The following is a 16,523-nucleotide window of genomic DNA, read 5'->3' on the forward strand; positions in this document are numbered from 1 at the left end:
GCGATAATAGTGACATCCCCCCCCCCAGTGGTAATAGTGACATACCCCAGCGGTCCCCCAGCAGTAATAATGCCCGCTTCCCCCCCAGCGGTTCCCACAGCAGTCATATTACCCCCCCCCAGTGATCCACCAGCAGTCACAATGCCACCCCCAGCTGTCTGCCAGCAATAATGCTCCCCTCCCCTCAAGCGGTTCCCCCAGAAATGATAATGCGCCCCCCTCAGCGGTCCCCTCAGCAGTCATAATGCCTTCCCCCCAGCGGTTCCCCCAGCAGTACTAATGCCTCACCCCCAACAGTTCCCCCAGCAGTCCTAAAGTCTTCCCCCCCAGCGATTTTCCCAGCAGTCAGAATGCCCCCCCCAGCGATTTTCCCAGCAGTCAGAATGCCCCCCCTCCCCCCCAGCGATTTTCCCAGCAGACAGAATGCCCCCCCCCTCCCCCCCAGCGATTTTCCCAGCAGTCACAATGCCCCCCCTCCCCCCCCCAGCGATTTTCCCAGCAGTCAGAATGCCCCTCCCCCCCAGCGATTTTCCCAGCAGTCAGAATGCCCCCCCCCCCAGCGATTTTCCCAGCAGTCAGAATGCCCCCCCTCCCCCCCACCGATTTTCCCAGCAGTCAGAATGCCCCCTCTCCCCCCCCAGCGATTTTCCCAGCAGTCAGAATGCCCCACCTTCCCCCCCCCAGCGATTTTCCCAGCAGTCAGAATGCTCCCCCTCCCCCCCCAGTGATTCTCCCAGCTGTCAGAATGCCCCCCCCCAGCGATTCTCCCAGCTGTCAGAATGCCCCCCTCCCCCCCCAGCGATTCTCCCAGCATTCAGAATGCCCCCCCCCCCAGCGATTCTCCCAGCTGTCAGAATGCCCACCCCCTGCCCCACATACGTACCCCTCCTCCTCGCGGGAGCGCCGCTCCTCTCCTTCCTGATCCCAGGTGCATACTGAAGACAGTGTGCTTCTGTTGGATGCCTTCTCCCCCTGCTCTTGCGGAATCAAAGTAGGAGACGTCGGGGGACGGGGGAGAAGGATCCTAGCTGCACACTGACTCACAGTGTGCGCCGGGATCAGCACAGAAAGCAGCGCTGAGTGAATGTCAGCAGGGGAGCCGCGGCCCCTGCAGGCATTCACTAAGGTGGTGATGAGTGGCTGATGGCGACGCGTGCCAGCAGGGAGGCCTCTGCGTGCCACCTCTGGCACGCGTGCCATAGGTTCGCCATCACTGCCCTAGAGGGATAATTTCAGTTAGTTGTGTTGACTGAGCTATTAGGTTCAGTAGAACCAAATAGCTGCGTTATTCTGCCGCAGATTTACGCCGTGGGGAATGCAACATAAATCTATCCGTGGGCATTAGCCCTTAAGGGCCTGAAAGTCGTCCTGTGTAGAAGTACCCTTACACCAGAGATGCCACAAATAACATTGGCTGCCTTAGCTTTCTAGTAAATATTCTTTTAGTGGATATGCAGTAAAAGTCTGATTGGTGGACGCTGCTTGTCTGCTTCATATCTCCCAAAACTATAATGGTGTGTGTGTGCAATCCCACCCTCCCCAATCAGACCATTATAGCCCATACTAACCATCAGACCCCCTGCCTCAACACATAAGTGGAGTTGATAAGGCAAAACTGTGATACACTGTATATAATATTGCTGAATATCTTTATTATAGGCTTTGATGATGATGATGATGATGATGCACTGCCTGGACCTCAGTGTTCACTAAACCAAACTGGTAAGCAATCTGTATTTAAAGAGACATTCTGTGTTTCATTTACTATGTAACCCGTTTCCCCAGCTAGTATTACCTGGTTTATTAATCTATCCGAAGATTCCTGGAGTCCTTCTCTTCAGGTGGGTCATGTGATCTCATTCTGACCCCCTGAGAATTAGTTTGTTTTTTATGCTGTGCTATCAGTAGGAAGCTATTTATTTGAGTACAGGTAATTGGCTTTAAAACTCTTGGGAAACACTGGGGCTGATCATCCTGCTGGAAGCTGGGAAAGGAAGTGGCAGTCCTAATATCATGCATTGTCTCCTTTTGCATGTCCGCTTGTAGTCTTTCATTATTGCTGTGAATGTCGTTCTTTATTTTGTCGTGTGGTAAAGTTGCCCATTCTTATTGACAAAACAGTCCTTACATCCTGCTAACGGTACATCTAACACTAGCTGCTTGTTTGAGTTCTTCCCAAAATGACTCAATAATGTTGAGGGCTCCCCTTATGACAGATCCATGTCTCTCCTGACGCTTATACCTGTTACTTTTGACAAAGCTCCAGCACTGTGTAATATTGTGATGCTTCTGTAACAGAGGTGATCATACCAGGCCTACGTAAATACCAGCAGAGTCGTCACCCCTCTACTGATTCTGATCCTAGAATGTGTTCATTAACCCTTTGCAATCCAATTTCGGATTCAGGGTTTCCTATGGGGCTTTCTCTTTCTGTCATTTTACAATGGCGCCATCTGCTGGCTAGAGCCAGTACTGCAGTATGTGACATGCCGAAGAAGCCATCGACAACAGAGCGGCTAGTAATATACAGTAGGAATACCCTGCTGGACCTCTTCCGACATCCGAGCTGTACAGCCTTCAATCACAATGTCTGAAGACGTCAGACAGTGGATTGGAAAGGGTTAAGACCCTTAATCCCCCCAGCAGTTCAGGACGGGCTCTGTCCCTTCTGCAGGAAAAGGACATTATAATTTTAAACGAACAGAGCTTGTTCTACTTTAACTGTCTGTAGCTCTGTTTCTATCAGGGCTACCAGATAGAATATTTGTAGCCCTTACAGAATTGGAGCTATAGCAGTTTGAAATGGGTTTGGAAATACTAAAATTATAGATGTCATTTTTTCATTTAGTGTGGTGAGGAGAGAGGGAGGGGGGGGGGGGGCATTAATTTTTGTGTATGGTATCACCCTCTACTCCCACCACTAACACCACCTCTCCCATCAATCAGAGAGCATTGTCATATATGGGCTTTTTACAACAAAAGGAGTGAAATTACTTTACACTGTTTAATACTACAGATGCTGCAGTCATTGCTGACCGTGGCATCTAAATGTTTTTATAGAAAAAAAATACAACTTTTTACCCCTTACACAAGGCTTTAAATACTGAAAAAATAACAAAATAAACCCTACTCATGATTGGTATTGCCACATCCATAACAGCTCATACTATTTAATATTACATTATATCACAGCAAATTCACCAAAAAACAAAGGAATATCTAAAAAAGCTGTTTTCTGATCGTCTCGCTTCCCCTAAATAGATAAAAAAAAAGGAATAAAAAAATTGTATATACCTGAAAATGTTACCCATTAAAACTACACATCTGACATAAACAGGCCTGATACCGCTGTCAGCTGATAATGCTTTGGTCCTGGAATGTGGCGCCTCACAAGGTATTTGTGTAAAAGAAAAAAAAGGTTTTATATTGTGCGAAAGTGGTAAACCAAAATAAAACCTGTATAAATTTGGTGTTGTCATAATCTTTAGGTCTGTTTCACAGGGGCTACAAAATCGCACCATTTTGTAGCAATGCGATGTCGCTACAAAACGCATGTATGTGAAGCCCATGGTTTCCAATGGAGACCATGGGCTTCACAGACATGTGTTTTGTAGCAATGTTGCATGGCAACAAAATCGTGGGATTTTGTAGCCCGCGTGAAACAGGCGTAATGGCTTGTAGATGAAAGGTAATATAACAGTAACATAATATTTATACCATGTCGTAAAAATAAATCACAAAAAACAATGGGGAAATAGCTTTTTTTCTATTGCTCCCAGCAAATAAAAATTAGAATACGTTTTTCAATACATTACGTGTACCCAAAGTTGATTTGTATAAGGCTAAAAAAGTAATTTAAAAAAAGTGTTAAAAAGTAAAAAAAAAAAGTTTAAAAAGTAAAAAAGTTTAAAACGCTTACATTTCATCTCCCCTCTCAGATCATATCCGTGACGGAGGATGAAATTACTTACCTAAGGCCCCCGGATTTATCCGCGGACCTTACCACAGCTTCTGCGCACGCGGCTGTCGCCAAAGCGGCAGATGCATGCGCAAAAGCCGTGGATTGCCAGGATAACTTAAAATCTCCCTGCTCTTGGCTACAAAACTTAGCCAAGAGCCTGGAAATTTCACGGGGGGCCGCGGTGAGCGGTTCCGGATAAGGGCGGTCACGTAAAAGTTTTAAAAAAAAAGTTAGTTTCATCTCCCCTCACCGATGCGATCGGTGAGATGAGACTTTTTACCGGAGGCCTCCGTATTTGCACCCCGACGCGATCCTCCTCCGTGAACTTACCCGGATTCTGCACATGCGACTGCCGGCAAAATACCGGACACATGCAGGATTCGGGGAGCCCAGGAAACTCAAAATCTCCTTGCTCTCGGCGACCAACGGAGCAGTGACGGGTGGCCTCGTTGAGCTGTCCCAGGAAACGTGATAAAAGGTAGCGATCTACCTTAGGTCGGTCTCACATGACCGGATAGGAATTACAGATTCCACATGCGTCTGATCCGCGGTAATACGCAGATCAATCGCATTGGATTACACAATTCCGCTCACATTAGTGGGTTGTAATTGCGTAATCCACTCGCAGAAAAGAGAACACAGCATGTTCTATTTTACTGCGGATATCCACAACGTAGAGCCCATTGTGCTCCATGGTCGCAGCTATACCTGCAGCCCATACGCAACTACGTTGTATACGGGCTGCGGGTACCTGTGTCATCGCTAAGCGACGGTGCGGGAAATGCAAGCAAAAAAAAGATGTACTGCGCATGACTGCAGTTATGCGCAGTACATTACGCAGCCATACGCAGGGTCACAGCCGGGCTCACAGCTGGAATCCGTTGCGGGCCTCCGCAAGCGGATTCCACCTACGGCTGCGTGGGCCCGGCGTTATTCAGACCGCTACCTGTAATACGTAATTTACAAGAAGCCCTGGGAACACTCGCCTTCATGCAGTTCCAGGAGCAGCTTGTTAAGCGCCTTCTGTGTGAGACCGCTGATTACAAAGCCTCACGGAGGGCCACTTTTTACACCCCATCCCTGCCACTGAGGTCACGAAATACCCCCAAGCGAGAGAGGAGGGGGAATACCCGGTTTTCTTGCCCCATGTGCCCAACCCAACCAGCCTTCGTAATTACCCCTGTCTTCGGACATAAAACGCGGTTTATATTATTACCTTTATCTAATATTTAGGGAATGCCAAAAAATGGGGATGGTGGGGGGGGGGGGTTATTTTGAGGAAGTCAAATTTTTTTCCGTATAAGTGGACAATGGGGCCTGGAATTTATTCCGTTGTACCCTAAAATCCAGCGGGCATTCCCTCCATTATGGGACTAGCCATGTGTCCTGTAAGTAGTTTAGGGTCACAATGGGTATGTTTCTGAACACGGCACAAACGGGGGTATCCATTTTGGGGTGAACGTCTTCATTCCTATGTGCACTGTACAAAAAAAACAGTTTTTGAATTGACAAAATTGCCAAAAAAATGAAAATCGTAATTTTTTCCTTCTGCTTTGCTTAGATTCAGTCAAATACTTTGGGGTCAAAATACGCAGTACACCCCTAGATGAATTCGTTAAGGGGTCTAGTTTTCAAAATGGGGTCATTTGTGGGGGTTCTCATGGTTTTGGCCGCTCAATGGCTCTACAAGTGGGCAATGGGGCCTGGAATTTATTCGGTTGTACCCTGAAATCCAACGGGTGCTCCTTCCATTATAGGCCTAGCCATGTTTCCTTTAAGTAGATTAGGGCCACAATGGGTATATTTCTGAACACGGGACAAACAGGGGTACCCATTTTGGGGTGAACGTCTTCATTCCTATGTACACTGTACAAAAAAACCTGTTTTTAAATTGACACAATTTCCAAAAAAATGAAAATCATAACTTTTTCCTTCTGCTTGGCTTAGATTCATTCAAAAACTGTGACGTCAAAAAAGTCATCGTACCCCTAGATAAATTCGTTAAGGGGTCTACTTTTCAAAATGGGGTCACTTGTGGGGGTTCTCCATCCTTTTGGTCACTCAATGGCTCTACAAGTGGACAATGGGGCCTAAATCTCCTTCAAGCAAAATTTCTGTTCCGAAAGCCACCGGTTGCTCCTTTCCTTTTGGGCCCCATTGTGCATCCAGGCATATGATTAGGGCCACAATGGGTATGTTTCTGAGCACAGGACAAACAGGGGTATCCATTTTGGGGTGCAAGTCTTCATTCATATATGTGCTGTACAAAAAAAACTGCTTTTAAAATGACAGAATTACCAAAAAAATGAAAATCGTCATTTTTTCCTTCTGCTTGGCTTAGATTCATTCAAAAACTGTGAAGTCAAAAAAGTCATCGTACCCCTAGATAAATTCGTTAAGGGGTCTACTTTTCAAAATGGGGTCACTTGTGGGGGTTCTCCATCCTTTTGGTCACTCAATGGCTCTCCAATGTGCAATAGGGCCTAAATCTCCTTCAAGCAAAATTTCTGTTCCGAAAGCCACCGGTTGCTCCTTTCATTTTGGGCCCCATTGTGCATACAGACGTAATACTAGGGCCATAATGGGTATGTTTCTGAGCACGGGACAAACAGGGGTATCCATTCTGGGGTGCAAATCCTCATTTTCATGTGTACTATAGAAAAAAGTCCTGTCTTTAAAATGACATATTTGCAAAAATATGAAATTTTAGTTTTTCTGTTCTAAATTGCATTGACTCCTGAAAAAAAAATGTGGGGTTAAAATACTCATAACACCCCTCAGTGAATACGTTAAGGGGTGTAGTTTTTTAAAATGGGGTCACTTGTGGGGGTATCTATCGTTTTGACTCCTATAAGCCTTTGGAATCTTGGCTTGGTGTAGGAAAACAGTGTTCCTCAAAATGCTGAAAAGTGATGTTAAATTTTTATGTCTCCTAAATGGTTAAAAAAAAAAAAAAGTTTTTCCAATGTGCGCCCAAAATAAAGTAAACGGATGGAAATATTTATCTTAGCAAAAATTTCTATATTATGTTTGCACATATTTGAGATATTGCAGTTGGAAATGTGAAAAAATGACGATTTTTTCAAAATTTTCCCAATTTTGGCGCTTTTAATAAATAAACACAAATTCTGTCTGTCTTTTTTTTCCGCCTAAATGAAGTACAACATGTGGCGAAAAAACAATCTCAGAATCACTTGGATATGCAAAACCTTTCTGGTGTTTTTCTATGTTAAAATGACACATGTCAGATTTGCAAAATTTGGCCTGGTCATTAAGGCGCAAACAGGCTTGGTCACTAAGGGGTTAAGCTAACAGAGTTCTTTGTCACCATTGTTTTTTGCAACATAAATTCAAAATTGCAATAAAAAGTGACATTTTAGGCAGGAATTCCAACTGAAGGCATTTTAGATGTATTTTATAGAACTATTTGTATTACATTAATATTTCCTGTCCTTCGTTTGAACAGATCGTCAGTGCGAGAGCATGGAAATCACATGTCTGATTAATAACACCATTTGTGGTAGGTTTCACCCTCAGGTGGTTATAAACTGTGTCTGATGTAGCGTGGGTTAAAGATTTCAGTGCAGTTTTAGGTAAGGGCAAATAGTATTTAATAAAGCTTTTAATAGAGAGTCAGCTGTGCTGTCTAATAATATAGCAGTAAATCTTCTAACCCTGCAGTGACACCCCCTAAATGTCTACCCTTGGGAAGACCCCAGGCTCCATCCCAACTTGATTTATATGTGAAGGATTTTCCCTACCCTTTTAGTCTAGGAAAGCTGCTCCTCTAAAAGGAGTTTCTATTGAAAAGTTGACTTTTAAAGGATGACAAGCAAGACTTACATGTGCCACCTAATCATCTGAATGTGGGCCAGTGCTGCATCACTAAAGTGAGCTAGAGGGGGAGACTTCTGTGGCACATTAGGGCAACTGCCAGATAAGGGTAGGGGGCAGAGCCAAATTTACCCCTAGACATTGGGGGTCCAGTGCCTAAGGCGGCCCCATGCCGGGAGCAGCCTCGTTGCCAGCAGTCAGGACTTTTTTTCAACCTCGTCTCCTGCCTCTTGTTAGAGATGCCAGTATATTTGCTGTTTTTATAGGAGCGGGGTGGAAGAGGATTCAGGATAAAGGCTGTATGGCAGAGAGGGAGGATGACAAACCATGCTCCGCTCTCACTTCTCTGCCATGCGAAGAGACTGCAGAGCTAACACACTAAGAGAGCACAGAGGAAGCCTTGCCTGACCGCCTCAGATCCAAACTACAGACTCACTTGTGAAGTGTTAAGCCCCATTTACACACAACGATATCATTTGAACGAGGGAACGACTGAACGAATTAACGATTTTTTGCATAGAAATGCATAGCATTTAGATGGAAGGATAATGGTCTGAAATCCTCTCCATTTCCCTCATTAGCTAAGATAAACCTTGTTTAGGTTGTTTGCTCAGGTGGACGTGTGTTTATGCGAGCAACTTGCTTAATGTTTAACTTTTTAATTAGTGTGAATTCATTTTAATGAATTTTGGGCGATTAATCATTACGTGTAAATGGGCCTTAAGTAGTAAGTAATTACACTGTTTTATGTTTTCTTTAATCTCTGTAGAATGGCCACATGGAGGTAGGAGGGGGAGAGGTTGGCATAAGCGGCTTTACCTGACTACTTATATCACTATGCTTCAGTTTTAATCTGGCCATACAATTAAGATAACATCAATTTGGACAGTCAGTCATCCATGGGATCATTTGTATGAATGATCCCACAAGTAGCTCTATAGATCAAAGTAGATGATAAGGGAATCGGCTTAAAAAAAATTGTTGTTCAATCGTCAGCTTACTTCTGCATAACGTGTATGGTCGCCTTCAGTGGGGTTGTCCTAGCAAAATAAGTGTGGATAGAGGATAATGTGTGAACTTATTCTTTTATGGTCTATTCAACAAACGTAGGGCATGTTCATATCTGTGCCTGGCGATTTGTTTGGACCGTCCACTGCAGATCTGGCATAAAATCCTGTAGGAAGTAGTGCAGTGTGCTCTTCTATTTTGTCTGGGAAACCGCCAGAGAGCTGGATGGAAGTCACATGGACCCATTATACTTATTGGGGGCCCTTTGGTGCTGGCATGTGCCGATCCAGTGCTTCGGTCTATCCCATTGTTCAGCTCCTATGATGGAACCGAACAGTAGAAGAGTTGAGTGCAGAGGCAATGGCAAACCACCCCAGAAAAACAGTCTGCCAAGAAAACGTGACGATGTGACGTCACCATAGGAGTTGGTCACTACTCAGTGCTTGCACCAGGGGACTTCACCTTGTATCTTACTAAAGAGGTCCTATATGGTATTTGTCTTCTGTGGTCATAATTTACTCAATATAACCAAAGTTTAGATTTTTAGATATGAATTACTTGATATTAGTTTTCTATCATTGATAAACTTTGTCTTAGACTTCTAGAATGCATATACTGTATAACTCAATACATATGTATATGTAATTAAAGAATGGAATACTGAACCCTTGTTCCATGTTTTTATCTATTAGGACATCAACTCTGAAGCACAACAGAACACAGATCGTTCCCATTTATGACTGTGTGGTATAAATCCTGTAGATTTCCTGTCACTGTTAGTTGTTTATTTGTGCCACAATGTTTTCATTGGCTGTTTATAAGGTTTTCCTATTAATTTTAGATGTTTTCCTGTTTGCTTGTAAGAACATTTCATCTATTTAGTTTTGATGCATCAGTGTTTTGCTTGTTGTAATAGTAGACCTGTTGCTTTAAGATTATTTGGCGTTCTTATAGTAATAAGCGCCCTTAAGAGATATTCTTGTAAAAGGATTCCATTCTGTTATAAACTTGTGCCTAATTACTCTGAAATAAATCTTACATTGTTTCTAGCACACCGTGTTATTTCTGGAGCAGATGGTTTGTTTTGTGTATATTGTATTATTTAACTCACTCAGAATATGCAAAGAAAAGCCAGATAGGATAGGTGGCCACAATACAATCCAGATTTGGTTATAACTTAAAGTATTTGCTGTTAGCATCAAGGACTCACCGCTTGTATCAAAAAGAAGTCGTGTTGCTCATAGTGACTAATATTCAGGTCCATTATTAGAATTTGTTATGAAGGAAAACCGATATAGAAAAATAATGGATACTTCACAGATATGATGTCAGATATATAACTGAAATATTTATGTTTTTTTGTTAAATATCCTTAGGCCAGTTTCACACGGCCAAGGAAATCGTGCGAGTTTTGTGCATTGTGAGATGCACAAATCTTGCACAAATATGAACCCCATTAATTTGAATCGGGTCATACACATGAGCGGTGTTTTCCTGCGATGCTATGCAGGAAACACATTGCAGTATGTTTTTTTCTCCTGTGATATCGCGCATTGTTTTCAATGGGGCTAACAGCAGCAGCGCCGGCCCCATGGACAGCAATGGGAGAACTCCGCGATCCTCTGCTGTGACTATGACAACCACGACAGGGATTCCCTTAATCTCCGCAGTGATGCTAGGCTGTTTTCACCAAAAATCACGTCACATCACTGGGGTTTTCACATGGGTGGCAAAGGTGATATCAGGCTGTGATTCACAAACCCTTGCCCGTGTGAAACTAGTCTAAGTTGAATAAGATGTCTTTTTTCCTGACTCTTCCTATTGTATACCCCCCTCCTCCTTTTACTTAGGGTGAGGTAGGATTAGGTTCCTGCACGGGGTTGTTCTTCTCAGGGCGGTCACTCTACTTTGTCATCTACAATTTAGTTTTTAGGTTGGATTAGGGTGCAAATAGTTTTTTATATTAGAATTCATGAAATTTATGTTTTATTATTTGATGCAGCGCGCACTTCTGTAATTTTTGAATTTAAAGGGAATGTGTCATCAGAAAATTATCTATTATATAAATCACATTTTTGTGTTAAACATATTCTTAAAGACTTTTTGGTGATTTTCTTTTTTATATTTAAAAAAATCGTAACAGAGAGGCGTGGCTAAGCAGCTGGCGGGATAGATCGCATCTCAGGCGAGCTCCCGCGTCCCTCACCGTAAACAGCGCTCAGAGGCACCATTGAGCGGCAGGAAACGATCGCCCGGCACGCCATGGGCAAGAGGAAGCCCCCGCGCTCACAATCCTGCACCCCGGTGAGCCGGGGAAACACTTTGGAGCGGTTTCTCGGCAGCGGAGGAGACACCGCCGGCGGAGGCAAGATGGCGCCGGCTCTCGCGAGACTTCGGTCCCCGGAGCTGCAGGAGAGTGCAGAGCCAGCCCGGGAGCCCAGAGGACGAGAGGAGAAAGCGGGCAACACAGACCAGCCACACAGTAACCCACCATCAAGGGAAGAAAGCCCCCAGCCCCACGGAGGGAGAAACCGAGGAATGCAGGAGTAGGACAAAGAGCAGGAGGGCACAGTGAGTACTCCAACCAGCAGCCCCCACAGGCAGCACAGCTCACCACCACATGTGCCCCGATCTCCCAGATCTGATGGGGGTAGTAGTCCTCCCTGGCAGCTTTCCCAGACACCTAGCACATCCAGCAGCCCTACACATAAAGAAGGCAGAAGCCCCCATGACAGAATATGTGAGGAGGCATGGAAGAGTCGCATCATGGACATTCCCACAAAAAAAGATCTAGATAAATTCTTCCAAAGGCTGGAAACATCTAACAAAAAAGCTCTAGAAAGTATCCATCAAGATATGCAACACCTAGGTCATCGTATACTACAAGTAGAGGAGAACCAGGAGGGCACAGCGGCCATTTTGGAAATGCACAGACAGGCGATACAGGCGCAGGCCGACCAAATCTCCGGCATTGTTATGCATTTAGATGACCTAGAGAATAGAAATAGGTGAAATAATCTGCGGATACGGGGCCTGCCGGAGGAAGTAGAGGGACAGCACCTTGACTCATGGGCGCAGTCATTCTTCCAATAATTGCTAAACCGTAAGGCAGAGAACCCCATTGAAATTGATCGGATCCACAGGGCCCTCGGTCCCAGACCTACTGACCCCAATAGGCCAAGGGACGTTATATGCAGAGTACATTTTTTCAGAGACAAGGATGCGATCTTAAGAAAGGCCAGAGAGAAAGGGAACCTGCAACACGAGGGAAGACCAATAATTCTCCTACAAGATCTGGCACGCCACACATTATGAATGAGAGGAGCCCTCAGACCCTTGCTGGCAACCCTGAAAGCTAAGGGGATCCCCTACAGATGGGGGTTTCCCTTTTCCTTAACAGCCAGCAAAGACGGGAAGACAGCAGTGTTTAGGTCAGCAGGTGACTTACCCAACTTCCTGGGCACACTGCAACTACCAATGGTGGCAATACCGGACTGGCCCACAGTTCCAACAGTACTAGCTCACACAGCCCAAGAACAATGGCAAACTGTGCGCCCCAAAACCCGGCGGGAGAAACCAATACCCCAAAATATCTGATCCCACTCCAGAGCAATGAGAAGCGGCTTCTGCCCCCCCTTATGACAAGTTGCATACTCCTTTGAAGACACATACGGGACTTGTTGGTTGCAGACGCGGTACCAGACATAACCCCCACTAAAATCTGTCAGCAAGGGACTGTATAGCGGTCGTACGCTGGTGGCTTCAGGAACAAACAGGAGCCCATTTCTACATCATGAAGCGGAGGCTCGGCTTCATGCACAGGCGGGAAATCGCCTTAACCCACCTAGAGCCAAGAAGCCATAGTTATATTAAGTGGTGCCTCTGGTGCTTTAAACCAAGGCCCCTGAAGTGGGCTGGCAGCAACTCTGAGAGGGTCGTGTTGTGGGGGGGACGCGGGGGTCCACTCCTGTCCTTACCGGTGCTTCCGCGTTCCTCACACAGGGCGACCAAGCGCATTTCGTGTGGATACTGGTACTTGTAGACCAGTAACTCTCCCTGACTACAAACGCAGCTGCTGTACACTGCGTAAGGTCCAATCTCATGGACCTTTTGTTTCTACCTGCTTCTTCTCTCGGGGCTATACCCCACACCTGCCTGTACCCTGTAAACCTGTCTGGCCTCTCTGTGCTGATCTGCATGTCCGGTTCTTACCTACCTCTAGCTCCCTCCCCATGCCTGATATGCAATGATGGCTAACATTACTTTCTGTACCTTTAACACTAGGGGGCTGAACGGGCCTTCAAAGAGGGGACAGATCGTGGACCATCTCCACCGTAAGGGAACTATGATCGTCTTCTTCCAGGAGACACATTTTCAGGAGACAAAAATACCCAAATGTAAGTATAGACATTATACGACATGGTACCACAGCCCACAACCGGACAAGAAGGCTGGCGGCACCTCAATAGCGATTCACAAAAACCTACCCCACAAACTATTAGCCATGGAAACAGACAAAAAAGGAAGACACATATTCCTAAAAATTCAAGTAGAGAACAAAACGTTAACGCTGGCTAATGTTTATTTCCCAAATCAGGATCAGAAGCGCTTCGGGATCCGAGTACTGGGGGCTTTGGCGACCTTCGCAGGTGGATCTTCTATTATCCTCAGCGGGGACTTCAACCTGACCATGGACCCAGCCAGGGACACCTCCGGGGGTAAGTCGGGGATCTCTCCTACAGCACTACACAGAATCAGACCAGAGCTAGCTAACCTCAAATTAGTGGACCTATGGAGGACCCTACACCCCGGCGAGAAGGACTTTAGCTTTCACTCCCCTGCGCACAACAGTTACCATAGGCTGGACTATTTATTTGTCTCCCATAAATTATTAGATAGAAGGCCAACATCGACAATGGGGTCATTTATCTGGTCCGACCACGCTCCGGTCTGGGGATCACTGACAAGGGGACACACAAAAGATAGGAGCCCCACATGGCGACTAAATGATAACTTATTAGAGGACGGGGCGTGCCTGCAGGACATACAACAGACTATAGATGCATTCATAGACGTCCACAGTACAGACACAACGTCAGCTCCATTGAAATGGGAGGCCCTCAAATGCGTCCTCAGGGGAATTCTTATATCACATGGGGCTCGCCTTAAAAAACTGAGGACTGCAAAACTGGAGGGCTTACTCTCACAACTAGATAGATTAAAGACCTCCAATAAAAATACACCCTCGGATAACACAACGGCAGAAATCTCTGGTGAAGTGAACCCCTTGGCTTGATGACCGCTGCATCATTAACATATTACGCATACTAGATCAGGCTTCACTGTGGCAAAGAGATAAAATACAAGGATGGCATTATGAGCATGGAGACAAAGGCGGGAAGGGCCTGGCTAGGGCACTCAACCCCAGACCACCTCAGACCTATGTGTTCAAGGTGAATAAACCTGGGAAGGGGGTGATACATAACAACGCGGCGATACTAGAGAGTTTCCATGGGTACTACCAGGAATTGTACAACCTCAGGAAACAATCCGGAGACACAGGGGAAAACATAGAGAACGATAGATACGCATATGTAAACGAACATACACGCAGGTACATCCCGAGCGACGAGGCGCACGTACTGGACGAGGACTTTACCTTACAGGAATTGAAGGAGGCAATAGCTTCATTAAAAATAGGAAAAAGCCCAGGCCCCGACGGTTTTACACCGCGCTTCTATAAGATATGCATGGAGCGCCTGGCCCCTCTGATGTTGGAAGCATTTAACACAATCTCTAAGACTTGTCCCTTCCCGGCACTGGCACTACAGGCAACCATTACGGTTCTCCCCAAGCCTGGTAAAGACCCATCGAGCTGCGGAAATTATAGGCCAATCTCATTGATAAACATCGACACCAAACTATTCGCCAAACTATTAGCAGGCCGTTTACAAACACATATACCATCATTGATCCATGGGGACCAGGTGGGCTTTGTGCCGGGGAGGGAAGCGGCAGACAACACCATAAGAACTATAGCCCTGATATCGAGGGCCATTAAATCAAATGACCCTCTGTGCCTGCTGCGGGTCGACGCCGAAAAAGCGTTCGACAGAGTAGAGTGGGGGTTCCTGGAAGCGGTGCTAAGACAGACCGGACTGGGCCCAAGAATTATGGGGTGGATCATGGCATTATACACCAATCCGTCGGCGAGAATCCGAGTAAATGGCGAACTCTCACAGCAGGTGCAGATAGGGAATGGAACGAGACAGGGCTGCCTGTTGTCCCCCTTCCTATATATTCTAGTGATGGAGACTCTGGCGAACGCCCTCAGGGCCAATTCCAACATCAGAGGGGTACAGATAGCCGAAAACGAGCAGAAGGTCGCATTATACGCAGACGACCTGCTGTTATATCTTTCGAACCCAAGAGTGGCCCTCCCATGCGTACTAGAAGAGTTCAGGAAATTTGGCCGACTATCTAACTTTAAAGTTAATCTAAACAAATCAGAAATTTTAAATGTCAGCATCCCTGAGACGGAAGAGAGGGCCCTCCGGGCATCTTTCCCGTTTAAATGGAAGAAGGAGGGAATCAAATACTTAGGAATAAATATTACCCCGAAGTTAGAAGATCTCTTCCCAAAAAATTACCAGCCACTCCTAGCAAAATTGGAAAAAGATGTGGACAGATGGCAAGCGGTACCCCTATCATGGTTTGGTAGGATCAGTTCCGTAAAAATGAACGTTCTCCCTAGGCTCCTGTATGTCCTGCAGACCCTGCCAATACCCCTCCCTGGGACCTTTCTTAACAAAGTCAGAAAACTAGTGATGCGATTCATCTGGGGCCCTGGGAGGCCGAGACGCAATTGGAGAGCCCTCACTGGACACAAAGAGAGGGGCGGCATGGGGGTCCCAAACATTTCTTTATACTACAGAGCATCACTAACGAGGCGAATACTAGAGATGACCCAGGGCAGACCTCAAAAACGATGGGTGGCCATGGTATATGATATAGCTCCCTACAGTATGCCTGGTCTAATTTGGATACCGGGTAATGGGAAACATAAAGACATAGGCCTACCCCCATTTATAGAAGGGATAATTACCGCCTGGTTGGGGTGGGCTACAGGGAGGGGTTTATTCAGGAGACCTGGTCCACTAACACTACTAGTGGGTAACAAGGACATACCAACGTTCTACAGGGGGTCCACCCTGGTCAACATGTTAGTAGAGGATCAAACAGAAAGCATCCCTAGGGTAAAAGACATGATAGGGGAGGGCGGGCTTAAAACACTGGAGGAGATGCTGGGGGGAAGGAGATCCCCGACTGGAGCATGGTACCAATATTTCCAGCTGGGACATTATATAAGATCGTTGGGAGGAACCCAGCTAGCAGCAACTGATCTGACCCCTTTTGAGAGCCAGTATGCCCTTAACCACTCTAGGAAAGGAAGTTTGTCTGACCTCTACCACTTTCTGGTGGAGGCAGACACACAAAGGAGCGGGATAGCCTTAGAGGAGGAATGGGCAGCAGAATTGGGACACTCGCCCCCGGAGGAGAACTGGAAAAAAGCGTTCATCCTCACACACAAGCTGAGTATATCCAGCAGGTCACAAGAATTGAATTACAAGATCCTAATCAGATGGTACAGGACGCCGGAGAGGCTCGCCAAAATATACCCCCAGTACTCGGATTCTTGTTGGAGGTGCCAGACGGAAAA

General features: G+C 45.9%; 1 long non-coding RNA gene across 1 annotated transcript; it reads left to right on the forward strand.

Annotated features, from left to right (window-relative positions):
* The first annotated feature begins 1,691 nt into the window (after nucleotides 1-1,691).
* LOC136612267 (uncharacterized) lies at nucleotides 1,692-9,544 on the forward strand. The gene is made up of 3 exons (XR_010790381.1): nucleotides 1,692-1,722; nucleotides 7,428-7,481; nucleotides 9,496-9,544. It is a non-coding gene; the product is annotated as an uncharacterized lncRNA (long non-coding RNA).
* The last annotated feature ends 6,979 nt before the right edge of the window (nucleotides 9,545-16,523 follow it).

This window comes from Eleutherodactylus coqui, chromosome 1 (genome assembly GCF_035609145.1).
Source record: "Eleutherodactylus coqui strain aEleCoq1 chromosome 1, aEleCoq1.hap1, whole genome shotgun sequence".
Taxonomy (NCBI): domain Eukaryota; kingdom Metazoa; phylum Chordata; class Amphibia; order Anura; family Eleutherodactylidae; genus Eleutherodactylus; species Eleutherodactylus coqui.